General features: G+C 40.4%; 1 protein-coding gene and 1 long non-coding RNA gene across 5 annotated transcripts in view; one reads left to right on the top strand and one right to left on the bottom strand.

Moving 5' to 3' along the window:
- Positions 1–26,707, bottom strand: part of UST (uronyl 2-sulfotransferase) — a 405,014-nt gene that overhangs the window by 71,837 nt on the left and 306,470 nt on the right. The gene's annotated exons all lie outside the window — the stretch shown is intronic.
- On the top strand, positions 17,544–25,826 carry LOC130362387 (uncharacterized). 3 transcript variants are annotated; one of them, XR_008891395.1, is made up of 3 exons: positions 17,544–17,677; positions 19,549–20,110; positions 24,548–25,826. It is a non-coding gene; the product is annotated as an uncharacterized LOC130362387 (long non-coding RNA). The 3 variants fall into 3 exon arrangements; XR_008891392.1 differs by having other exon boundaries at positions 17,564–17,761; positions 19,969–20,110; XR_008891394.1 differs by having other exon boundaries at positions 17,564–17,761.

Below are 26,707 nucleotides of genomic sequence, written 5' to 3'. Positions count from 1 at the left end.
GATAAATACTACAGATCACGGCACAAAAAATTTGCCCTCATACCACCCCGTATACGGAAAAATTTGAAAGTTATAGGTGGTCATAATAGGGCAATTTCAAACATACAAATTTTGTTAAAATTGTTTGGGATTTTTTTTTTTAAAGCGGTACAGTTATAAAAAGGCATATAACATGGGTATAATTTTAATACTTCCTTTCATATCATTTCAGTGGGTATTGACGCACAGAATAAATTAGAATAATGCAGACATAAATAAAAATAGGTGTGACCCAATGTCAGAATAGGAACAATAGTGGGATAAAAAATCCTCAAGTATTAATGATACCTATCAGTAAGAATTGCTAAAGAGCTCCCATAACCATATGATATAGCACAAAGAAAGATTTGAGCCATTAGAAAAAAATGATATACAAAATATACTTTATTAAAGAAAATACACAATTACATAAAAGCTGAGGACTCTCACCCAAGGATGGGGGACAAAAAACAGCAAGGGTGACCCCTCAGGTCGCTAGGGGAGCTAATACAGCAAAATAAGCATGAACATAGTGACAAACACCAATACACATAGAAACAAATAGTGTCCAAAAGGACTACAAATAAGCAAAGGAATCGAAGCAAACTTATAAACTGCTCCACAAGGAACCTGAGGGGACACCACCCCAATGCTGCGTTTCGGGACCGAAGCCTTTCTCAAGGGGTCACAGAATAAAGAAAACATGTCATTTTTACTGTAAAGTGTACAGAGTGAAAACAAAACCTTCCAAAATTTGCTAAATTGCTGTTTTCTTTTAACTTTTCCCACATAAATAATATTTTTTTGGTTGCACCGTACATTTTATGGTAAAATAAGTGATTTCATTACAAAGTAAAATTGTTTTGCACATCTGACCACTGTCATTCTAAGCATTAATAACTCTTAGAGGCTTTTACTTTTCATTCTGATTCTGGGAAAGTTTTTTCGTGACATATTCAACTTTATGTTAGTGGTAAAATTTTGTCGATACTTGCATAATTTCTTGGTGAAAAATTCCAAAATGTAATGAAAAATTTTAAAATTTTGCATTTGTTTTTTAACTTTGAAACCCTCTGCTTATAAGGAAAATTGACATCCCAAATAAATTATATATTGATTCACATATACAATATGTCTACTTTATGTTGGCATCATAAAGTTGACATGTTTTTACTTTTGGAAGACATCAGAGGGCTTCTAAGTTAAGCAGCAATTTTCAGATTTTTCACAAAATTTTCTAAATCAGAATTTTTCAGGGACCAGTGCAGGTTTGAATACCCCATAAATGACCCCATTATAAAAACTGCACCCCTCAAAGTATTCAAAATGACATTCAGTAAGTGTGTTAACCCTTTAGGTGTTTCACAGGAATAGCAGCAAAGTGAAGGAGAAAATTCAAAATCTTAATTTTTTACACTTGCATGTTCTTGTAGACCCAGTTTTTGAATTTTTACAAGGGGTAAAAGGAGAGAAATCACCCTAAAATGTGTAACCCAATTTCTCTTGAGTAAGGAAATATCTCATATGTGTATGCCAAATGCTCTGTGGGTGCACTAGAGGGCTCAAAAGGGAAGGAGCGACAATGGGATTTTGAAGAGTGAGTTTTTCTGAAATTGTTTTTGTGGGGCATGTCACATTTAGGAAGCCCCTATGGTGCCAGAACAGCAAAAAAAAAAAAAAAAAAAAAAACACATGGCATACTATTTTGGAAACTACACCCCTCAGGGAACATAAAAAAAGCCAATGAGTCTTTACACCCCCCCACAGGTGTTTGATGATTTTCCGTTAAAGTTGGATGTGTAAATAATTGTTTTTCCCACTAAAATGCATATTTTTCCTCAAATTTTACATTTTTACAAGGGGTAATAGGAGAAAATGTCCCCCAAAATTCGTAACCACATCTCTTGTGAGTATGGAAATACCCCATGTGTGGACATCAAGTGCACTGCAAGTGTACTACAATGCTCAGAAGAGAAGGAGTCACATTTGGCTTTTGGAAAGCAAATTTTTCTGAAATGGTTTTTGGGGGGCATGTCACATTTAGGAAGCCCCTATGGTGTCAGAACAGCAAAAAAAAAAAAAATAATAAAAATAAAACACATGGCTTACTATTTTGGAAACTTCACCCCTCAAGGAACGTAACAAGGTGTACAGTGAGCCTTAACACCCCACAGGTGTTTGACGACTTTTTGAGTCGGATGTGTAAATGAAAAAATGCAGTTTTTTCCCCAAATTTAAAGGGGTATTCCAGGCAAAAACTTTTTTTTATACATCAACTGGCTCCGGAAAGTTAAACAGATTTGTAAATTACTTCTATTAAAAAATCTTAATCCTTCCAATAGTTATTAGCTTCTGAAGTTTTCTGTCTAACTGCTCAATGATGTTGTCACGTCCCGGGATCTGTGCATGATGGGAAACTATCCCCATAGGAGCTGGACAGCTCCCGGGACTTGAGTCATTAGAAAGCAGTTAGACAGAAAACAGCAACTCAACTTCAGAAGCTAATAACTATAGGAAGGATTAAGATTTTTTAATAGAAGTAATTTACAAATCTGTTTAACTTTCTGGAGCCAGTTAATATATATATATAAAAAAAGTTTTGGCCTGGAATACCCCTTTAACATTTTTACAGGGGGCAATAGGAGAAAATGCCCCTCAAAATTTGGAACCCCATTTCCCATTTGAGTATGGAAATATACCATGTGTGGACGTAAAAGGGGTATTCCAGGCAAAAACTTTTTTTTTATATATCACCTGGCTCCGGAAAATTAAACAGATTTGTAAATTACTTCTATTAAAAAATCTTAATCCTTTCAATAGTAATTCGCTTCTGAAGTTTTCTGTCTAACTGCTCAATGATGATGTCACGTCCCGGGAGCTGTGCATGATGGGAGAATATCCCCATAGGAACTGCACAGCTCCCGGGACGTGAGTCATCAGAAAGCAGTTAGACAGAAAAAAACAACTCAACTTCAGAAGCTAATAACTATTGCAGGGAATAAGATTTTTTAATCAAAGTAATTTACAAATCTGTTTAACTTTCCGGAGCCAGTTGATATATAAAAAAAAGTTTTGGTCTGGAATACCCCTTTAAGTGCTCTGTTGGCGCACTACAATGCTCAGAAGAGAAGGAGTGCAATTGAGCTTTTGGAGAGAGAACTTGGTTGGAATAGAAGTCGGGGGCCTTGTGAGTTTACAAAGTCCTCCGTGGTGCCAGAACAGTGGACCCCCTCCCCCCCCACGTGACCCCATTTTGGAAACTACAGCCCTCACAGAATTTAATAAGGGGTGCAGTGAGCATTTACACCCCACTGGCGTTTGACAGATCTTTGGAACAGTGGGCCGAGCAAATGAAAAATTACACGTGGCCTTCAATTCCGGAGAAATTTTCTCACCAAAATCCCAATGGCACTCCCTCTGTTCTGAGCATTGTATTTCGCCCGCACAGGACTTTACATCCACATATGGGGTATGTTCTTATTTAGAAGAAATGGGGTTACAAATTTTGGGAGGCTTTTTTTCCTATTTTCCCTTGTGAAAATGAAAAATATAGCGTAACACCAGCATTTTAGTAAAAAACAAAACAATTTGTTTTCGTTTTCCCATCCAACTTTAACGAAAATTCGTCAAACACCTGTGTCAAATTTAAGGCTCACTATGCCCCTTGTTAACTTCGTTAGGGGTGTAGTTTCCAAAATGGGGTCACATGTGGGTATTAAATTTTTTGCGTTTATGTCAGAACCACTGTAAATTCAGCCACAAATGTACATAGTGCGCTCTCACTCCTGAGCCTTGTTGTGCATCCGCAGAGCATTTTACGTCCACATATAGGGTATTTCTGTACTCGGGAGAAATTGCGTTACAAATTTTGGGGGTCTTTTTTTTCCTTTTACCTTTTGTGAAAATAAAAAGTATGGGTCAACACCATGTTAGTATAAAAAAAAAAATTACACAAACAGGTTGGTGTAGACCCCAACTTTTCATTTTCATAAGGGGTAAAAGGAGAAAAAATAAAACAAAATTTGTAACGCAATTTCTCCAGAGTACGGAAATACCCCATATGTGGCCCTAAACTGTTTCCTTGAAATACTACAGGGCTCCAAAGTGAGAGATCACTTCAACTTCAACTCTCAGCATGGCGAGACAGCAGTTTGCTGTTTGTGCATGGTGGGAGTTGTAGCTTTTCAAGATCTAGGGGGCCAAAGTTTAGAGACCACTGCACAGTGATCTCCAAACTGTAGCCCTCCAGCTGGTGCAAAACTACAAATCCCAGCATGCCCAAACAGCAAACAGCTGTCTGGGCATGCTGAGAGTTGTAGTTTTGCAACATCTGGAGGACTACAGTTTAGAGACCACTGTATAGTGGTCTCCAAACTGTAGCCCTCCAGGTGTTGCTAGGCAACTCACCGGCTTCCGTAGTCTTCACCAGGAAGCCAGCCGTACGTCATTGCCGCCCGCTGCCGCTGATGGTAAGTGACCTCCGTTGCCGGTCACAGGACAGTTCCCCCGTTCGGTCCAGACTGCTGTGGGTGGGCAGAACAGGGGAATCGAACTTTATCCTCCCCGCCTACGACCAATAGCACCCCTGCCACCTCACTCCTATCCCTTCAGGAGGAACGTGGGTGTCTTGGACACTCCTGATGCCCCTTATTTTCTGGGTCACCAGAGACTCCTATGACCTGGAATCGCCCCAGATCGCCTGTCTAAATTGACCGGCGATTTGCGGCGATCAACGACATGGAGGGGGGGGACTCAGGAATATAAGGGGGATCGCGGTTGTCTAAGACACCCACGATCCCCCTGAAGGCATAGGAGAGAGGTGGCAGGGGTGCCACCCCTCCTATCCCTGCTATTGGTGGTCTAGACGCGACCACCAATAGCAGATCGGGGCGGGGGGGGGGGGGGGGGTTAACTTTCGTTTTCCCCATCCTGCCCACCCACAATAGGCGGGGCAGGACGGGGAAACGACGGGGACCGGCGCCGAAGATCCACTTACCGATCCAGGCGGGCGACGGAGGCTGCGGGCGACGGAGATCGGCGGGCGGCGATGACATGCGGCTGGATCCGACAGAGGCCGGTGAGTTGCCTAGCAACATCTGGAGGGTACAGTTTGAGACCATTATACAGTGGTCTCTAACTGTAGCCCTCCAGATGTTGCAAAACTACAACTCCCAGCATGCCCAAACAACTGTTTGCTGTCAGGGCATGCTGGAATTTGTAGTTTTGTAACAGCTGGAGGACCACAGTTTGGAGATCACCTTGCAGTGTTCTCTAAAACTGTAGCCCTCCAGATGTTGCAAAACTGCAAATCCCAGCATGTCCAAACAGCAAACAGCATGCTGGGAGTTGTAGTTGCGTACCTCCAGCTACTGCATAACTACATCTCCCAGCATGCCCTTCGGCGATCAGTACATGCTGGGAGTTGTAGTTTTGCAACAGCTGGAGGCACACTGGTTGGAAAATACTGAGTTAGGTAACAGAACCTAACTGAAGGTTTTCCAACCAGTGTGTCTCCAGTGCAAAAGTACAACTCCCAGCATGCACGGTCTGTCAGTACATGCTGGGAATTGTAGTTTTGAAACAGCTGGAGGTTTGCCCCCCATGTGAACGTACAGGGTACATTCACACGGGCAGGCTTACAGTAAGTTTCCTGCTTCAAGTTTGGGCTGCGTCAAATTTTTCACCGCAGCGCAAACTCCTAGCGGGAAACTCACTGTAACACGCCAGTGTAAATGTACCCTAAAAACACTACACTACACTACCACATAATAAAGAGTAAAACACAACATCTACACCCCCTTTCACTGTCCCCCCCAATAAAAATGAAAACGTATTGTATGGCAGTGTTTCCAAAACGGAGCCTCCAGCTGTTGCAAAACAACAACTCCCAGCATTTCCGGACAGCCACTGACTGTCCAGGCATGCTGGGAATTTAACAACAGCTGGAGGCACCCTGTTTGGGAATCACTGGCGTAGAATACCCCTATGTCCACCCCTATGCAATCCCTAATTTAGTCCCCTAATGCGCATGGAGCTCTCTCACTTCGGAGCCCTGTCGTATTTCAAGGAAACAGTTTAGGGCCACATATGGGGTATCTCCGTACTCAGGATAAATTGCACTACAAAATTTGGGGGGCTTTTTCTCCTTTTACCCCTTATGAAAAGGATAAGCTGGGGTCTACACCAGCTTGTTAGTGTAAAAAAAAAAAAAAAAAAGTACACTAACATGCTGGAGTTGCCCCATACTTTTTATTTTCACAAGCGTTAAAAGGAAAAAAAGACCCCCAAAATTTGTAACACAATTTCTCCTGAGTACGGAAATACCCCAGATGTGGGGGTAAAATGCTCTGCGGGCGCACAACAAGGCTCAGGAGTGAGAGCGCACTATGTACATTTGAGGCCTAAATTGGTGATTTGCACAGGGGTGGCCGATTTTACAGCGGTTCTGACATAAACGCAAAAAAATAAATACCCACATGTGACCCCATTTTGGAAAATGCACCCCTCACGGAATGTAATAAGGGGTACAGTGAGCATTTGCGCCCCAAAGTGGGCTGGCAGATTTTTGGAACAGTGGTCCGTGAAAATGAAAAATTGTATTTTTCATTTGCACAGCCCACTGTTCCAAAGATCTGTCAAACGCCAGTGGGGTGTAAATACTCACTGCACCCCTTATTAAATTCTGTGAGGGGTGTAGTTTCCAAAATGGGGTCACATGTGGGGGGGTCCACTGTTCTGGCACCACGGGGGGCTTTGTAAACACACATGGCCCCTGACTTCCATTCCAAACAATTTTTTTCCCAAAAGCTCAATGGCGCTCCTTCTCTTCTGAGCATTGTAGTTTGCCCGCAAAGCATTTTACGTCCTAACATGGGGTATTTCCATACTCAAAAGAGATGGGATTACAAATTTTGGGGGTCATTGTGTCCTATTATCCCTTGTAAAAATTTTAAATTTGAGGGAAAACTAGCATTTTAGTGAAAAAAAAATAAAAATCATTTTCACATCCAACTTTAACGAACAGTCGTCAAACACCTGTGGGGTGTTAAGGCTCACTGGACCCCTTGTTACGTGCCTTGAGGGGTGTAGTTTCCAAAATAGTATGCCATGTGGGCTTTTTTTTTTGCTGTTCTGGCACCGTAGGGGTTTCCGAAATGTGACATGTCGCCCAAAAAACATTTCAGAAAAACTCACTCTCCAAAATCCCACTGTCGCTCCTTCCCTTTTGAGCCCTCTACTGCGCCCGCCGAACACTTGATATACACATATGAGGTATTTTCTTAGTCGAGAGAAATCGGTTTACACATTTTAGGAAGATTTCTCTCCTTTTACCCCTTGTAAAAATTCAATAACTGGGTCTACAAGAACATTCGAGTGTAAAAAATGAATTTTCTCCTTCAATTTGCTGCTATTCCTGTGAAACACCTAAAGGGTTAACAAACCTTTTTAATGTCATTTAGAATACTTTGAGGGGTGCAGTTTTTATAATGGGGTAATTTGTGGGGTATTTCTAATAAGAAGGCCCTTCAAATTCACTTTAAAACAGAACTGGTCCCTGAAAAATATTGATTTTGAAAATTTTGTGAAAAATTGGAAAATTGCTGCTATACTTTGAAGCCCTCTGATGTCTTCCAAAAGTAAAAACATGTCAACTTTATGATGGAAACATAAAGTAGACATATTGTATATGTGAATCAATATATAATTTATTTGGAATATTCATTTTCCTTATAAGCAGAGAGCTTCAAAGTTAAAAAAAATTCAAAATTTTCTATTTTTTCATCAAATTTTAGAATTTTTCACCAAGAAATGATGCAAGTATCGACAAAATTTTACCACTAACATAAAGTAGAATATGTCTACTCGGAATCTCGGAATCAGAATGAAAGGTAAAAGCATCCCAGAGCTATTAATGTTTAAAGTGACAGTGGTCAGATGTGCAAAAAATGGCCGTGTCCTCCAGTGAAAATTGGCTGGGTCCTTAAGGGGTTAAAGGGGTATACTTTTTTTTTTAATAAACTGGTTTCAGAAAGTTAAACTGATTTGTAAATGACTTCTATTAAAAATCTTTACCCTTCCAGTACTTTTTAGCAGCTGTATGCTACAGAGGAAATCCTTTTCTTTTTGAATTTATTTTTTTTTTGTCTCGTCCACAATGCTCTCTGCTGACACCTCTGTCCATGTCAGGAACTGTCCAGAGCAGCATTGGTTTGCAATGGGGATTTTCTCCTGCTCTAGACAGTTCCTGATACGGGTATCAGGTGTCAGCAGAGAGCACTGTGGACAAGACAAAAAAAAGAAATGCAAAACTAAAAGAATTTCTGGCACCGGTTGATTTAAAATAAATGTTTTCCACCGGAGTACCCCTTTAAGGCCTCATCAGGTGCTGCTTTCTGGTGGTAATTATTAGATTTGTACTCTAACCATGTCTTGTTTATTATACACCTTAGCTTTGTCTGAGCACATATCCTGAGTTTTAACCATGGTTACTTGTCCTGTTTGATATATAGATTTTAGCCTGCTTTGTTTTAGTATATTTTCGGGTTTTAGTATTTGTGTATGTTCGTTTTGCATTTACCTTAATATATCTTAGTCCATGTTCACACTGTGCGTTATGTCAGTCTTGTTTTTACCTTGTTCATTCCTGCTTCTCCGAGTATAGAATCCTGCTCTGAGCCATGTGCTCATCAGTCTATCTAGGAGTGAGTTAGTCTTGTGCTTGTATTTAGTATTTCTGTTTCCTCCTAGCCAAGTATCTTAATCCCTAGTCAGAGTGCCCGACTGACTAGGAGTCTATTTGGCTTTGGTATTGATGTTCCTCCATGTTTGGAGTGGGGTGTCTAGTGTGTTCTTTCTTCTGTGTCCAGTGTGAACAGTGCTCTTGATTTCCTGACCCGTTTTATGTCAGTATGCTATATCCTGCCCAGTTTGTGTTTAGATATCTGTTTTGGTTATTGTACTCTTGTTATGTTCCTGACTTGTTCCCCAACTTTGTACAGTTCCGTTTTGTTGACTTTGACGCCAATGCACTAGCGAAGGAAAGGACTGGCTCCAAGTTGTTAATTCCTCATTTAGGGTGGATGGGCAAGTAGGCAGGGAGAGTGGTTTCGAGGGACAGCTTTGAGCTCACTTCTACCTGCCCCCTCTGTTTAAGCTTTTTGCTCTTGTATCTGCCACATTTGTACATATCTTATTAGGTGGTGTTGGTTTGCGCAAAAAAAAAACCTGTACAACTTAGGCCCAGATTTATCTAACAGTGTGAGAAAATAATGGAGTGATTTTCCCACAGCAACCAATCACAGCTCAGCTAACGAGCTCTGGTAAAGTGAAAGCTGTGATTGGTTACTGTGGGAAAATCACTAAATTTTTTCTCTTACACAGTTGAATAAATTTGGGCCTTAGTGTCCACTGCATAAAATGCTCCACCGTGCCCCAAACAATACACTTGATTAGGAATGCTCCACAAAGAAGAACGCACCCAAAAAAATAGCATCCACCGCAACTGCGCAAAAATAATTTGCGCCTAAAATAAGCAAGAAAAAAGGTGTATAACCAATGATAAATGTCCCCGTGTGTGTAAATATAGTGAGTTTGGGCATATGGGGAAGATTTTTCTGGGGAAAAAAAGGACGATTTACATTTTTATTAAGAGAGGGGATTTTTCACATTTTTTTTTACACTTTATATGTCCCCATAGGGGACTATTTATAGCAATCATTTGATTGCTAATACTGTTCAGTGCTATGCATAGGGCATAGCACTGATCAGTGTTATCGGCTATCTTCTGCTCTGGTCTATCTTAGACCAGCGCAGAAGACCCCAGGAGACGGACAAAGGCAGGTCAGGGGACCTCCGTCCGCCATTTTGGATTATCAGATCCCCGCGGCAGCTGGATGATCATGGTATCTGAGGGGTTAAAGGCGGACATTACTGGCTGTTGACAGCAGCCGGGACCTGCCACGCATGATGCAAGCATCGGTCTGGTGCTTGTGTCATGTATAGGATGTAAATGTACGTCCTGGTGTGTTAAGTACCAGGGCACCAGGACATATATTTATGTCCTATGTTGTTAAGGGATTAAGGATCACAGGTTTTTTCATTTTTTGCACTTTTGTATTTTCCACCTTACCTTCTAAAAATCTGAACGCTTTCAATTTTGCACCTACGGACCCATGTGAGGGCTTGTGTTTTGCGGCACCAATTGTTCATGGTAATGACATCAATCATTTTACAACAAAATCTACGGCAAAACCAGAAAATATTTGTGGGGCAAATGGCGGTTCCACGGTATTTAACGGTATTTACCCCCCTCCCCCCCCCATCATCATGTGATGGGCGCAGCTCTGGCCCCCAATGTCGCCCCCCGCCAGTTTATCAGCCCAGCACTGCACCCCACATCGGGGGACTAATCGTATGTCACCCGCGAGCGCAGCTTCTCTCCCCCCCCCGCCAAATAATTATCAGCTGCTGCGCTGTACTTTGTATTCCTGTGCCCGGGCTGCAAATATTTAAGAACAAACTTTAACTTACCTTCGTCCTCCGCTGCTAAGGAACCGGCCTCACTGTCCTCCACTGTTCTTGCTGCTTCCTGGTATTGATTTGACTTTTTGATTGCTTTTTACTCCTTTTTTCATGATATAAAAAGTGACATAAAAAAAATATTTTGGACTCTGGATTTTTATTTCGCGTACGCCATTAACCGTGTGGTTTAATTAATTATATATTTTTATAACTCTGACATTTCCGCACGCGGCGATACCACATATGTTTAATTTTTACTTACACAGTTTTTTTTTTTAAATTAGGGAAGGGGTTAGATTATCTTTATTAATGGCTCCAATATGGGCTATAACACTGCACACACTGATCTTTTAAATTGAGCATTGTTATCCCATAGGATAACATTGCTCAATAATTCTGCCGCTTGTTTGCTCATGCTTGGATCTCAGGCACTGAGCAGTCATTCGGCGATCGGGCACCAGGAGGCAGGTAAGGGGACCCTCCTCATGTCCTATAGCTGTTCGGGATGCCGCAATTTCACTGCAGCGATCCCGAACAGCTCCCTGACCTAACCAGCATTTATTAACTTTCACTTCAGACGTGGCGATCATCTTTGAACACCGCATCTATCTAAAGGGTTAATAGTGCCCGACACCGCGATCAGTGCCGAGCGCTATTAGCCACGGGTCCCGGCCGTTGCTAGGTGCCGGGCCCAACCCACTATGACGACACGCCGTGGCCCCGCGTTATAGAATGGGAGCCGACCCATGACGTACATGTATGTCATGGGTCAGGAAGGGGTTAAAGCATGTGATGCTCTTTAAACTCATCTGGGGCAAGTAACAGGTGTGGGCAATATAAAAATCCACTGTCTGTGGACTTGAGAACCAAAATTGTGGAAAAATATCAACAATATCAACAAAAGTCCATCTCCAGACATCTAGATTTGCCTTTGTCCACAGAGTGCAACATTATCAAGTAGTTTGCAACCCATGGCACTGTAGCTAATCTCCCTGGGCATGGACGGAACAGAAAAATTAATGTCAACAAAGGATAGTCTGGATGGTGGATAAGCAGCCCCAAACAAGTTCCAAAGATATTCAAGCTGTCCTGCAGGCTCAGGGAGCATCAGTGTCAGCGCAAACTATCCATCGACATTTAAATGAAATAAAACGCTATTGCAGGAGGCCCAGGAGGAGACCACTGCTGACACAGAGACATAAAAAAGTTGTAAGCCAGAATCCTTCTGGGAAAACGTCTTGTGGACAGATGAGACCAAGATAGAGCTTTTTGGTAAAGCACATAATTCTACTGTTTACGGAAAACGGAATGAGGCCTACAAAGAAAAGAACACAGTACCTACAGTGAAATATGGTGGGTGTTCAATGATGTTTTGGGGTTGTTTTGCTGCCTCTGGCACTGGGTGCCATGAATGTGTGCAAGGCATCATGAAATCTGAGGATTACCAATGGATTTTGGGTTGCATTGTACAGCCCAGTGTCAGAAAGCTGGGTTTGCGTCTGAGATCTTGGGTCTTCCAGCAGGACAATGACCCCAAACATACGTCAAAAAGCACCCAGAAATGGATGGCAACAAAGTGCTGGAGAGTTCTGAAGTGGCCAGCAATGAGTCAAGATGTAAATTTCATTGAACACCTGTGGAGAGATCTTATAATTGCTTTTGGGAAAAGGTGCCCTTCCAATAAGAGAGACCTGGAGCAGTTTGCAAAGGAAGAGTGGTCCGACATTCTGGCTGAGGTGTAAGAAGCTTATTGATGGTTATACGAATTTATATATAATTTTTTCCAAAGAGTGTGCAACCATATATTAAGTTAAGTCCAAACGAGAATTACAGTCTGCACTGCCTCTCCTTCACTATGACACTTAAAATGGATGCGGACTAACCAGTGCTCGTAAATTCTTGCTCCTGTCGGTGCTCAGTGGTATGAAATCATAGTTCACAGTAAATACCTTGTATAGAAAGAAGCCACGGAACCCCTTAGTATGCAGTTGTCCTGCTGAAACTTGCAATTCCACATCCAAAAAGTGAGTTTATCTTCCCCAAAAACACTTGTGAACCGCATGTTATGGTCATTTGTATTTAGGTAGCCCACGAAGTCAGTAAACTCCTCCTGTGTACCATCCCAGACTATAATTACATCATCGATGCATCGATAATATAATTTCAACTTCCAGATGAAAGGGTTTTTGTAGATCTTATCTTCTTCAAAGTCGGCCAGATATAAATGTGCAAATGTCGGGGCGACCGAAGTCCCCATCGCCGTCCCCGACGATTGCCTGTACCACCTTCGATCAAATTGGAACGCATTGCATTTTAACACTAAGGAGAGAAGTTCCCATCCCTGGGACAAATCTTAATTGCCTGCAGATGGCCTGCACACCCGCATCCAGCGGGATGCGGGTGTACAGGCTCTCCACATCTATACTGGCTAGGTGAAATGTGTCCTCCAAGGAAAAGCCCTCCAGCTGTCGAAGGAGGTCCCCCGTATCTTGTAAGTATGAGGGGACATTTTCCAATAATGGCCTCAGATACCAGTCCAGGTACTTGGATACCGATTCAGTCACTGAACCCCGACCCGCCACTATCGGTCTCCAGGGCGTGCAGTCCAGTGAGTTATGAATTTTCGGCAGCCAGTACCAGTAAGGACGGATGGGGTATTCTACAATTAACCTTTCTGCAAATTTGTTGGTTATTAGACCTTGTTCCACTCCACGTCTTAGGGCTGACTTAATTTTGTCCGCATAGCCACTGGTTGGATCTTTAGTTAATGGGATGTACGTATTAGGATCCTGCAATTGATGCATAGCTTCCTCAATAAAATACTTACGAGGAAGTAACACAATGTTACCCCCCTTGTCTGCTGGTTTGGGTATAATGTCTTCATGAGATTGAAGCCATTTTAAGGCTTTTAATTCATCACTGGATACATTTGGTTTATCTTTCGGATAAATAAGGGATAAAACATCCCTTATAACTGCTTCCATAAATTTATCTAACGCACTACCGGCCGGCAAGGGGGGATTGAATTTTGAGGGATTACCCCCTGAAAAAATCTCTTGGAGGATGTCATTATCCTGTTCTAAGGGTCCCGTTAAATCACAAAGTGTGGTTAAAATGACTAGGTCCTGCTCGGTGAAATTAGGGCTAAGGCTGAAACCTAACGGGCCTATTTTTGGACGGGTCTCCCCTTCTTCTGTTCGGCTCCCTCCGGTACCTGTAACTGAGGACCTGAAGAAGCGGAACAGATTGATTTTTCGAATGGCCTTCCTAAGGTCTATTTCGAACAGGACAGGATCAAATTGTGTAGTTAAGACAAAAATTCAACCCCCGATTCAACATGGCTACACATTCATCACTGAGGGGAATGGATGTTAAATTGACTGTTTGAAAGGTCGGTACTTACATTTGAGGTGGTGATATGGACAGTATCACCTACTGGCGCCAGGTGACCTGCTTCCTTTTCACACCTGTTTTTTTGGGGTGATGGCCTGCCCCGCCGCGTGCGCCTCCTAAAGGGGCACCCTCACCTTCAGTCACTTGACTGGATGAGGCTGTTGTTGGGATTCCGTCCCGATCTCCTCCTCCACTCGAGTCGGACCCAGAGTCCATGGTCCAGTACTCCTTTCGTCTCTGCACTGGCTTTTGTCGTCTTCTTCTGGGTTGTCTCTGCTGCCAATCAAAGATTTTTCCCGAGTCATAGTCGATTTTATCCCAAAGAAATGTATCTTTTTTTCTTTTCCTTAAGGTCTGCTTGTATCGGGATCAATCGATTTTCAATCCGCTTCACCAGGTTGGTATATTGAGTGTGGGATAATCGTGTTTTTAATTCCATTTTGTCTCTTAACAGCTCTTCAGTAATCATAGAGTGTTCTTTTTCCGTTCTGGTCAGAATCAAATGGGTTAATCTTAGGGCATGATCTTTATGGATTGCATTCCACTCATGCAAGAACTCCGTGTCATCAAAAAATTGTGAGATCTCCTTGTATGCTCTCAGCCCTCTCGGGGCTCTCTCACTCTGGCTGTATAATTGTAAAGAATTTACTGTCCAAAAAAGTTTGGTCTCTTTCTCTGAAAGCGTAGAAATTTTGTGTTCCAGGGCCTGGACACTCAGGACCTGTAATTCTTCTTTTGCGTTGCACTGTATGAAGAATTTGTCAGCCCCCTCCCGACCTAGAGACAATCCTCTGATTTCGGGTATAGGTTGAGCACTAGCTTCATCCGGCATAGCTTCGTCCGTGTGGCTCATTGTTGCAGGTGTGTCAGAAAGTTAATCTGGCGTGCTCAGACTGAAGCAGCACAAGAGCAAAGACAATTGCAAAGTCCAAACGAGAATTACAGTCGGCACTGCCTCTCCTTCACTATAACACTTAAAATGGACGCGGACTAGCCAGTGCTCGTAAATTCTTTCTCCTGTCGGTGCTCAGTGGTATGAAATCATAGTTCACAGTAAATACCTTGTATAGAAAGAAGCCACGGCACTTGATCCGGATGCATTGGTTCCTGCTGGCACAGGATGAGATCCTCCGGGATGTGGTGAGAAAAAAAATCTCTCATCACATTCCGCAGGACAGTCAATCTACGTGATAAATTAATTAGAGGCCGTGTGAACTCAGCCCCAGATAACTGGTTAAAACAAAGCATTCCTCTGGGAAATTTTCGATGCGGGTCCTGCAACTGGTGCAAATATATGTGCCCAAGGTAGTACAATTGGGAGGAGAGTGTTTAAAAAATTGAACAGCATATAACTTGCCGTACTAAGTCGGTTGTCTATGCAACCAAACGTGACTGCGGCAAGTTCTATGTTGGCAAGACGATTAAACCTTTAAATATAAGATTCTCCGAGCATGTTAGGTCCATTACCACGGGAAAAGGGGCTCCTAGATTGATAAAACATATACAAGAAACTCATGCAGGGAACACCTCAGCTATGTCATTTATGGGTTTAGTTCAAATAACAAACACCCCGGGAGGGGGGGGGATATTAATATGATGTTATTAAAGAAATAAATTTCTATCATATAAAAACAAAAGCCCTAGGTCAGTTAGGTCTCAATGATCGTAATGATAATAATGTGTTCAATTTATAATATTCATGCATCTACTAGTTGGGCTCGTAACTAGTTCTATACCTGTATAATAGCACTGATGTTTTATATACAAGTTTCTAGTAATTTTTGTATAAGTATGTTCTACTATTGTTGTTTGTTCTTAAACGCTATGTGTGAACAGGCAGTTGCATGTTGTATACAAACACCGCTCAGTTGTGAATGGGTTAACGCCCAACCTGTCCAGGTGTACTTCCAAATTGTATTAAATGTGTGAAGGAAGGAGAAGTGACATAGGGTGACCGGTAAAAGCAGAGCGATCTGTGAAACCGACGTAGTCCCGTCTCTTCTCCCCCTCCTGACATGTCCTTGTACCTCCAGTGGGAATAAAGCCTTTTAATTGCCTCCGGATCGAGTGCCGTGGCTTCTTTCTATACAAGGTAAATATTAAGTTAAGGGTGCCAATAATTTTGTCCAACCCATTTTTGGAGTTTGATGTGACATTATGTCCAATTAGCTTTTTTTCCTCCTTTTTTGGTTTATTTCCAATACACACAAAGGGAATTAACATGTGTATAGCAAAACGTGTTACTGCAATCCTTTTCTGTGAGAAATACTTCATTTTCTTGAAAAATTTCGGGAGTGCCAACATTTACGGCCATGACTGTATGTTAAAAATTTTCATTTTCTGACCCCTATAACTTTTTGATCGCTTTTTATACATTTTTTAGGGTATACAAAGTGACCAAAAATACACAGTTTTGGACTTTGGATTTTTTGTATGTGTACACCATTGACCGCGCGGTTTAATTAATGTTATATTTATATAGTTAGGACGTTTACGCACGCGACGGTACCACATGTGTTTATTTTTGTTTACATATATATATATTTTTTTTAAATGGGAAAAGGGAGGTGATTCAAACTTTTATTAGGGAAGTCTGAGCATATAAATAGATTTATTAACTTTTTTTTTTTTTTTACACTTTTTTTAGTCCCCACAAAGGACTATTACATGCAATCCTTAGATTGCATACACTGAACAATGTTATGTCATAGCATAGCATTGATCAGTGTTATTCGTACTCGCTTGCTTCAGCCTGCAGAGCCTGGCAGGGGCATTGAGGGACAGATCGGACAGCGAGGAGGCAGGTAAGGACCCTCCCGCCATCCTCTCAGCTGTTCGGGATGTCACGATTTCACCGCAGCAGTCGCGAACAGCCGGCTGAGCTAACCAGCATGTGTTTTCTCCTGTTTTAGACACCGCAATCAACATTGATTGCGTTGTCTAAAGTGTTAATACCGAACATCAGCCTGAAAGACTATGTCTGGTACTAGCTGCGGGTCCTGGTTGGGTGACAATTACAAGTGGGGTACATCAAGGGTCAGTACTAGGTCCACTTCTTTTCACTAAAAATGACCTTGTAGAGGGATTACACAGTAGAATTTCAATATTTGCACATGACATTAAACTGAGAAAGATAATTACCATAGAGGAATATGACATATTACAGTGGGATCTGAGCTAGTTAGAGGCTTAGACAGAGAAATGGCAAATTTAGTTTAATGTGGATAAATGTAAGGCGCACTTGAGTTGTAAAAAAAAATTGCACATTTAAATAATAAAACATTATCTAAAATTACTACCAAAAAGTACTTGGGGATACTGATGGACAGTAAGCTCAATAGAATATTGCTATAGGTATTAGATTTGTCGAGATAGGACTGTCATCCAGCAATATATTTTTATTGTCATATTTGGAATCAGGAGGATTTTTTCCCAAGTATGGAGCAACTGGCATCTGTCTCATAAGGTTTTTTTTATTTTTTATTTTTTTATCTCCCTCTGGATCAACACAGTAAGATTTTAGATTGAACACAATCAACCTTATCAACTATGTAACAGTTTACTTTAATCAACCTTATCAACTATGTAACAGAGTATATGTTTTTATTTTAGTTGTTAAGGAGAAATAAGACAGACATCTCGGGCAGCAATTAATCCCCCACAGAAACAAAGGACTGGGCTTGCTGAAATCTACCATGCCAACTGGACAGAGCCCATCAGGTTTAACCAAATTATATATAAAAGGGTATGACCTGCTTCTGGATCTCTTTCTCTGAAGTCTGTTATGCTCTGAAATAGAAGAGCACATCTGTATTTTCACACACGTAAGGTAATAATATTAAAAGACTGCCATGTGATGACATTCATGGATATAATAAGAGTATTAAGAAGTAGCTCTCCATTTTGATATACTTATCACACCAGGGTGGGTGGCCTTAATTTGCTGATTAATGCTGGAATGATATAAATCATTGCAGTATTTAAACCAATAAATAGCACTTCGTTTGGAAAAGAAAATAATACATTTAATAACATTTATAAACTGTCTGTGCTTGGTGGCTTATTAATTGCTTAACTTGGATGAATACACATGACAAATTAACTTAAAACTGCTTCACCGTAATAGGCAGTACAATAAATTATACTTTGTAAAAACAAAGTACTATATAAAATAGAGGTAGTTTCATACTAACAGATTTGCAGATTTCATAGGTTTGAATATACAGTATCTTAAATAAGTGAGTACATATTTTTGTAAATATTTAATTATATATTTTTAAGTGAAAGCAATGAAAAAGACACTGCTACAATGTAAAGTAGTGAGTGTACAACAGTGTTTCATGTTGTGTTCTCTCAAAATAACTCAACACACAGCCATTATTGTCTACATTTTGGCAACAAAAGTGAGTACATCCCTAAGTAGAAATGTACAAATTGGGCCCAAAATGTCAATATTTTGTGTGGCCACCATTATTTTCCAGCATTGCCTTAAGCCTATTGAGCATGAAGTTCACCAGAGCTTCACAGATTGCCACTCTAGTCCTCTTCCACCCCTCCATGACAACATCACAGAGCATCATTTTTTTTTAAGCAAGGCAGTGGTTGTCTTGGAGGTGTTTATGGTCATTATTATGTTTGAATACTGCCCTGCAGCACAGTTGGGGAATGGAGGAGATCATGCTCTGCTTCAGTATGTCACAATTCATGTTTGCATTCATGCTTCCCTCAATGAACTGTAGCTCCCCAGTGCCAGCAGCACTCATGTTATACTCATGTTATACAAATGCCCCAGACCCACTTGCCTTTGTACTCCTCACCTGGTTGTCATCACATACGCTTGGCACCATCTAAACCAAAAACGTTTATTTTGGTCTCATCAGACTACAGAATATGGTTCCAGTGCCATGTTCCAGTGACCAGTATTAAAGAATGTTAGAGAGATTACACCACATTTAAGACACTTTCTCCCCATTTACACCTGATACCTTGTAACAATATTAAGTCACAGGACACCAGGGAGGAAAAATGGCAAATCGGGCTCAATTTGGACATTTCCACGTAGGTGTGTGCTCACTTTTGTTTCCAACGTTTATATTTTGAGGTGACAGTAACATTAAACACTGTTATACAAGGTGTACTCAATTGATATACAGGATGTTAATTTATATTATTTTATAGAGGATGTTTCATTATGACATATTAGCAGATTTCAAAATATATCACTTTAATGATCAGCATTACACCTTTTTTATGGCATCTTGCAAGTCACTGAATACAGTGCCGGCTCTGGCACTGAGTTTGCTTTATATCCAGCATGTTTTGGTTGCATTTACAGCCGACACTTGCCTGTCACTGCAGGGATTGGACTTTCAGATTTATGGGAGTTTAACCCTCTACATCACTATTGATGGCAGCATGCAGAGGGTGATTTGACAGGTGCCACACCTGTCAAGTTCACATTGGCACCTACCCATGTCTAAACTAAAAAAAAAATTAATATACTGAAGAAAGGCAAGGATACACCTTGCCTTTCTTCAGTAGCTCCATCTAATACTTTTTTCATATTCACCTGGGGACATTGACCAGATGCTTCCTTCTTACTTGCTCCCTCAATAGTGGATCTACAACGTCAATACGAGAATGATACTAAACGACTACTCTCCTTACATCTACTATTGTGCGCAACACATTCCAAGGGTACTCCGCACTCAACCGAAGGACAATTTGTATGCACAAGGTTTGAACTCCTCTCCAATAAGTGCTCATTTGATCTAATTATGCTCAATATTTAATTCTTACAAAAGATATTTTGTCTACTAAAGCCCGTATTTCTGCAACTGAGGATTCCTACCCAGAAACAGACTGTCTTACTTCAAAAATTTAGGAGTGATCAGGAAAATACCAAGCGCCATAAGTGGTATAGAGACATGAATGACTATGCCCCTATTCGTGTATATTCGTGGAATACTAATTATGTTGGCTCTAATAATGCTGCTATTGTGGACCCTGATGTCACTAATTACACTGTTTATTTAGACACGGGGATATGTCCCCCTTCAGATCAACCAGACGCGGGGGCCATCGCCATCAACGATACTGTAAAGACAAGAGCACAGAAGGGACCAAAAGCCACCCAACAGAAGCTTTCCTTTAGGAAGAGATAGAGAAACCTAATATGGTAAATATCTTGTCTGCCACATCGACTGATGCTCAGTTGACTAAAGGTTTATCATTTTGTCCATCATCACACACTGACTGGTTCCAAATGGAGCTAGATTTTGTACCAATTCTTCAGGCACTTGCGACTGAAGATTTGGTTCAGTCTACACCCTACTTCTGATACTGTATTTAAACCAGCAAATTCTGTTATCAGTGACAATTTTTATTTTTCAGACTTTTATCTTAACATCCCTAGCACTTTTAATCTGAATAGTGATTCTTGTGCTTTTGATACCTTTTGTGAGCTTGTACAGTGTGACATACAACACCTTAGGGGCCAAGGTACATATCTACAACACCCTAATTTGACCCATGCAGAGGTGGTAGCAATGGATGCACTTGTCCATGACCACAATCTCATTGTCAAGCCAGCCATCAAAGGTGGCGGGGTTGTGGTCATGGACAGAAGTGCATACATCAAGGAGGCAGAGCATCAACTCCAAGACAAAACCACGTATATCAAATTATGGGCTGATCCAACCAAAGATATTAATTTTAAAATCAAGACAATTCTTGACAATGCTTTAGAGTGTAATGTAATTGACAAAATATTGTACAAGTACTTATATGTGACACATTCCATCATACCGCTCTTGTACTTATTGCCTAAGACACATACGTCACTGGAAACCCCCCCCCCCCCCCGGCAGACACAGTGTCTGGCCGAGGCTATGCTACCAGTCACTTATCCATTTTTGTTGATCAGAATCTCCGCCCGTATGCAACCAATACCAGATCATATTTACGTGACACTTCCGATTTCCTTCAAAGCTACTTTTGACATCGTCAGCCTGTACACCTCCAAAGTTGAGTTCATTATATCACTTCTTGAATTAATTTTGCACAATAACTATTTTTTATTTAATGATTTTTTTATTTACAAACCTCTGGCACCATGTGCTGGGGTGGTGTCGCTATATTGATATTTTTTTGACCTGGACAGGCTCAGATTCTGACCTTTCACTTTTCCATGAGTATTTAAATTCAGTGGATCCAAACATTCAATTTACACTTACTTCTTCACGTTCATCAGTTAATTTTCTTGATACCACTGTGACTATTAACGATCATAAACTTGTCACCAATTTATATACCAAACCTACAGATTGTAATTCATTACTACATTATAGTAGTTGCCACCCAAGGCCGATGGTGCGTTCTCTCCCCACCAGTCAAATGATGAGGGCCAGATGCATCATCGGTCTGGAGGAAGAAGAAGATCCAGCTCTTACACGCATGTCAAATTCATTTTGCAGAAGGTGCTATCCTAAAAAATTACTAGATCAATGTAAAATAAAAGTATTAGGTATGAATAGGGATACACTTGTTAATAAAACCCTGTATTGGACCTCCGGCCCCACGTATTCGCTTTATCTCTACTTTCGGTGACCACTCCAATCAGGTTGCCTCCATTTTGAACAGACACTGGGGAATTCTTAAAACTAGTTTCCCCAAGATTCCCGATTATCCTATCGCAGAAATATCAACTTTAGAGATAAATTGGTTAATCGGATGTGTCACTTAAAATGAGCTCCCAACAGTATCTCACAGTGATCAATAAGGGCTCTTTCCCGTGTCGACAGTGTGTAAATTGTAACTATATGATCAAAGGCTCCACTTTTACTCATCCAAAAACAGGCAAGATATATCACCTTAAACATTATCTCACATGTACTTCTGATTTTGTTGTTTATGTACTGGTTTAATCAACACCGCTATACAAAACAGAAGTGTCGTATGGACTTTCCCCCATCAAAACATTTTGTAGAGGCCAAACATCACGAGAGAGATCTTAAATTTGTACTCATTAGGGGACATGTATCAAAGATTTGACCCTTTTTTTGTGCTATTTTTTTTTTTTTTTTGCGTACATTCTGGTGGAGCATTTCCTCCAGATGTGTATGTTTCGGTGTACCTTGAAATGATATATTCAGTATGCACAAATTTATTAACTGCATACATTTAATTTACTGGCAGAAAACTTCCGCAATGACCGTATTTTGAACACAAATATAAGCCATCTTGGACTGCATGTAGCAAAATGCTCTAAATCATCGATTTCATTTTTCAAAGAAAGGAATAATAAGCATCCATAATGTTCAACCTTTCCTCTCTATCTTATGCTCTTCAAATTGATAATTGTAATTATGTTCTTAAGTGTAACTGCAATCAATTTTCTTGCCATTCTTTATTAGTTTAAATACTTTTATGATTGTCTGTAATGTTTCCTATATATTGGATATTGATCATGATCTTCTCAAAGTGCAAAGAAAATAAAGGTATCATCTCCTGCAGGCCAGATCCATTAAGGTTGTTATTAGACATCTACCTAAAAAAGAATGTTGGTTACTTCTCTATAGGACAACAGGAAACACTGGACCTTAACATTTTGAAAATAGGACCACAATTACGATTTAAATATGTTCCGATATGCTACAGACAAATCATATACAAAATATAAAAAAATCTTAATCCTTCCAATAGTTATTAGCTTCTGATGTTGAGTTGCTGTTTTCTGTCTAACTGCTTTCTGATGACTCACGTCCCGGGAGCTGTGCAATTCCTATGGGGATATTCTCCGATCATGCAAGGGATATTCTCCCATCATGCACAGCTCCAGGGACGTGACATCATCATTGAGCAGTTAGACAGAAAACTTCAGAAGCTAATAACTATTGGAAGGATTAAGATTTTTTAATAGAAGTAATTTACAAATCTGTTTAACTTTCCGGAGACAGTTGATATATATAAAAAAAGTTTTTGCCTGGATAACCCCTTTAACCCCTTAAGGACACATGACGTACTGGAACGTCATGTGTCCACTCCCGATCTATAACGCGGGGCCACGGCGTGGCCCCACGTCATAGCGGGTCGGGCCCGGCCTCTAACAACGGCCGGGACCCGTGGCTAATAGCGCGCGGCATTGATCGCTGTGCCGCGCGCTATTAACCCTTTAGACGCGGCGTTCAAAGTTGAACGCCGCGTCTAAAGTGAAACCGAAAGCATGCCGGCTAGCTCAGTGGGCTGTTCGGGATAGCCGCGGTGAAATCGCGGCATCCCGAACAGCTGACAGGACAGCGGGAGGGCCCCTACCTGCCTCCTCGCTGTCCGATCGCCGAATGACTGCTCAGTGCCTGAGATCCAGGCATGAGCAGTCATGCGGCAGAATCATCGATCACTGGTTTCTTATGAGAAACCAGTGATCAATGTAAAAGATCAGTGTGTGCAGTGTTATAGGTCCCTATGGGACCTATAACACTGCAAAAAAAAAGTGCAAAAAAAAAGTGAATAAACATCATTTAACCCCTTCCCTATTAAAAGTTTGAATCACCCCCCTTTTCCCATAAAAGAAAAAACACAGTGTAAATAAAAATAAAAATAAACATAAATGGTATCGCCGCGTGCGGAAATGTCCGAATTATAAAAATATATCGTTAATTAAACCGCACGGTCAATGGCGTGCGCGCAAAAAAATTCCAAAGTCCAAAATAGTGCATTTTTGGTCACTTTTTATATCATGAAAAAATGAATAAAAAGCGATCAATAAGTCCTATCAATGCAAAAATGGTACCGTTAAAAACTTCAGATCACGGCGCAAAAAATGAGCCCTCATACCGCCCCATACACGGAAAAATAAAAAAGTTATAGGGGTCAGAAGATGACAATTTTAAACGTATTAATTTTCCTGCATGTAGTTATGATTTTTTCCACAAGTCCGACAAAATCAAACCTATATAAGTAGGGTATCATTTTAATCGTATGGACCTACAGAATACATATCAGGTGTCATTTTTACCGAAAAATGTACTACGTAGAAACGGAAGCCCCCAAAAGTTACAAATCAGCGTTTTTTTTTAAATTTTGTCGCACAATGATTTTTTTTCCCGCTTCACCATAGATTTTTGGGCAAAATGACTGACGTCATTACAAAGTAGAATTGGTGGCGCAAAAAATAAGCCATCATATGGATTTTTAGGTGTAAATTTGAAAGAGTTATGATTTTTTAAAGGCAAGGAGCAAAAAACGAAAATGCAAAAACGGAAAAACCTTCGGTCCTTAAGGGGTTAATATATTTGCCCACAATTTATGAAACTCATTGCGCAAGATTGATAAATTTAGCAAAAGGGTAAACTACTTTTACCATACACAAATAATGATTCATGTCCCCATTGACCCCATAGCCCCACTTAAAAGAGGGAGATCGAGTTAGCATCCTCAAATGTAGAGAATTAAAGTGGATATTTGACCTTCCGGCCCTTTGTCCTAATGGACTGAATGTAGATTTCACAGTGGCCTCACAAATTTACAATGCCTGATTATAATCTGTGTTGTGTCCCTAGTGTATTATGGATATGGTGATTAACTGTCTATTAATACAATTTTTTTGTCTTTATAGGGTGGCAATATGGCTGATGGAAGAGAACCTCACTACAATTTTTTTTTATATCAATTTCTATAGAATTGTGTTTTAATATTGGTGTCTCCCAATACGACAACACTGTGAATTTGTCTTTTTACATCGTATATACACCTCTACACTATATTACACTCTTTATTTTTTTCTTACCATTATATCTATTTTTATTTTTACTTTATTAGTTGTTATACTGTATTTTGTTGATACTATGTCATCAAATATTTTTTATTCTCATTTTTTGCTTTTATCTTTTTACCTTTTTCTTATTTTTATATTTGTATTTTCATAATTTCCGTTATATGACATATTATTGATATGGCACTTACAGCGTCTCTATTTTAGGACCCCTAGCGACCCCCTTAATATTTAGCCTTAAGTCACCGGCGGTATCTCTGGTCGCACCATGTTGCACTTTGTGCCCCCAGTTATTCGGATTACTGTGACTCACAGTCACATGGATTCCGAACTGTCAGCATGTTTCTTCTTGTTCTCTTTTTCTTTTAATTATTTTGTCAATTGCTTTCTTTTATTATCTCCACACACACTCACTTTTTAACATAGCTATTTAGTTTTATTCACACACACGAGTCTTTTCATTTCAATTATTGATCTTATGTTTTAAAGAACAATAATACTTGTTCCGAGACATATGAGCATGTTTCCCTTAGTTAACATGGCCATATATGCTCGGTCACCTAGTGCGCATGCACCCATTACTGGGATTGCTGCAACGCACATAATTATTCACATTACACACTTTAACACGCATGCATCCATAACCGGACCTGCGGCAGTCCATGTGACCGATACACACGGTTTTCATTGGTTGACACCTATGCCAGCATTGCGCTGCGGCGCAGGCTCCGTCACTTACACACCGGTTTGGCGTGGCGGCTCCATTTTCTCCAGTATGCCTTGGTGAGTGTTCTTCATTAACCTGTGCCCTTTTGATTTTTAATACGTTTTTATTGGATGTAATCAAGCATTTTCTTGTGATTTTAACCCACATCTTATATACACAGTTACACTGTATACTTAAATATTTTGGCAATTGATTTTGCCTCTGATATTATGCACTCCGATTTGTTTTACACAATTAATATATGATGTTTGCTTTATATTGTACATGAATTGTTTATTGCACTGTATTTTTATTAATCACATGGGCTGCCTTATATATACCATTGCTGTTAGTCACTATTCATGCTTGATAAAGGCTGCATGGCAGCCGAAACATTGCATCTGTATTACACTATGGAATAAAGCTACCATCCTATTTTTTCACTTATCCAGAGTGTTGCAGCCGTTTTGTTTTTGTCTGGATAGACAGATAGAGAGAGAGATTTGTGTGTGTATATTAACTTATTAAATTTGCACATTTTTTTCACAACTGCGACTTCACACGTACAGGGTCCTGCGCAGATTTGAATTTTTTTTACTTTAAAACACTTTTCAAAGACAACAATGATAAATCTCCACCAATGAGTTTTATATACAGCTGAATTGGTATTACCTCTTGAGTGATCTGCCCAAAAAAATTCTTATATAAATGCTATACTACTAAGTTGGATCTGGGATTATTGCAATTGACTCTTATTTTCCATACAAGGATTGTAAAGTTCATAATATCTGTCTATAACCATTTGCAGGATCTAAACCACAGTGGATGTAATTTACAGGACTATTGATTAATAGTGTTCTCTCCTCACCTGCAAGGGCCCTGTCGGTGAAGTAAAACAGATATTTTATACTGGATTTTTAATAAACTATTTGCAGCATAATTTTATGTTTTTTCTATATATCCAATAGATTTTGAGTAACAATATCCTGCTTTTTGTTTTGTTGTTCTCTTTTCCACACCTGGGGTACAGGTGCATCTCAGGCTAGCTCGATCTAATCAATTGAACTTTTGGACAGATAGCCATCCCACCACTTTTTTTTTTTTACCTATTAAAGAAAACATGATTGCTATTTTAAAGGCTCCAAAGACACAACAAGAGATGAGCGAAGTTACAGTGATTCGATTCGTCACGAACTTCTCGGCTCGGCAGTTGCTGACTTTAGCCTACATAAATTAGTTCAGCTTTCAGGTGCTCCGGTGGGCTGGAAAAGGTGGATACAGTCCTAGGACTGTATCCA

The sequence above is a fragment of the Hyla sarda genome, chromosome 3 (assembly GCF_029499605.1).
Source record: "Hyla sarda isolate aHylSar1 chromosome 3, aHylSar1.hap1, whole genome shotgun sequence".
NCBI classification, from domain to species: Eukaryota; Metazoa; Chordata; class Amphibia; order Anura; family Hylidae; genus Hyla; species Hyla sarda.
The sequence above is the reverse complement of the archived record's forward strand: the minus strand, read 5'-3'. Positions and strand labels throughout refer to the sequence as shown.